Source organism: Macrobrachium nipponense, chromosome 38 (genome assembly GCF_015104395.2).
Source record: "Macrobrachium nipponense isolate FS-2020 chromosome 38, ASM1510439v2, whole genome shotgun sequence".
In the NCBI taxonomy this organism is placed as follows: Eukaryota; Metazoa; Arthropoda; class Malacostraca; order Decapoda; family Palaemonidae; genus Macrobrachium; species Macrobrachium nipponense.
In genome coordinates, this window is record NC_061098.1 from 23203844 (window position 1) to 23205610 (window position 1767).

Consider the following 1767-nt stretch of genomic DNA (forward strand, 5'->3'; position numbering starts at 1 on the left):
CGAGATAGTTTATCGGCTAAGTCACATCTGATCATTTACAGCTTCACTTAACACTCATTATTAGCTAAAGGGATTAAATTCAAGAATGTTAAAATATACAGGATTTTTATCGTTAAGGATATTCATTTATGATGCAACAGTAGATTCATGCTAATGTTTATTGCTACAGCTGTTGATAATGATTACTATCATGATGACAAATACATGAAGGTTTTCAAAGGTTGTCTACAAGGTCACAAGACAATAAACAGCATTCATGATCAAATTATTTTACTGGAGCAAATCCTGGAAGCATTGTGAGGCTGATATATAGAAGAAAACTAATATAAATAGTTGGTATTCAATAGAAACTTCAAAAAGGACGCTGACAGAATTAAACACTCCTCGACTCTAAAATAACCTATTCAATTCTCTCTCTCTCTCCTAATCTATAAGTACCATCTTTTCACTTACCAAAGATAAAAGCAAAGACAGCAGAATTTTGAAATTCGTTGGACGCTGATCAGATTACAGGAACCTCCATCTCTCTCTCTCTCTCTCTCTCTCTCTCTCTCTAAGGGCCACTGACCCCTTTTCCTCCTCTGTAACCGAAATCCACTGCGGCATTTCTTGGGGGTTTTACGGGCCAAAAGAATTTTCGGGGTGGGGATGGGTGGGTGGGGAGCTACTCACTTAACCCCACCCCATCCCCTTCGCAAACACCCCATCTCCCTCTGTGACCTCAACCGGATGCTGGCCTCAGCGCTTATGATAACGAAAGGGGGTGGGGGGGGGGGTGTGGATAGACTAAGTCCTTCCCTTAGGGAAAGCGTTAATGTGTGTAGAGCAATTTTAAGGGCATAGATTGCCAGGAAGGATAATGAAACGGTTCTGTGGAAGTGAGTACAGGAAAGCGGAGGTTACGGAGTCATTAAATAAGTTATTAAGTCTTTATTGGTTTTATAGAATGTATTCCAAATAAATTCTGTTATTCTTTTTTATTCGCATCAAAACAAATCCAATAAATTACATTTGTTCTATGTAATGCACTTGAGAATAAATAAATTCCATTTGTTTCGAATGAAAAAACCCCAATAAATCAGTGTTTTTTCATGAAATTATCGAAAATATGTATATGCTGTTAATCATTTTGGACCGAATAATAAACGTCCGCAATCAGATACTTCCAACCTTTATAACTTTTACAGATATGATAAAAATCCAATATTAATGACTAGTCGATGAAGACATAGAATCTGCTACATGTTTTAAATGACATAAGAAAAAACGTACAGGATCAGATACAATGAAACTTAACATCTTTAATGAAAGTAATATAAAACCCAGATTATTTGTAATAGTCAATGCAAACTTACAATCACTTACATGCATATACACAAGTGAATAAGTAAGAAAGATGAAAGATAATTGTCAACTAAACTTGTGGGAAAGGAAATTCCTTCAGTGACAAAGAAAGAAAGATTAAATTTAGGGTCTGAAAAATGGAAAGTGAAAAACAAGCGGACTTCTGAGAGGATGGAAGAGAAGAGACACAAAAAATAGTTTTTTTTTTCTCTCGGTTCTGAACATCCCGCAGTCGTAAAATTCTAATCGAGCTCGGTTGATACTTAGAGAGAGAGAGAGAGAGAGAGAGAGAGAGCTTCTAAAATATTCTTACTTGACCTCAAAGTTTCCTCTGATAAATTTTTGAGAAAGCTTTCTGTGCTAAAGAGGGAGGAATGTATCGATCACACTTAAAGTTCTTTAGTTTCAGGTGTCATATGTGCA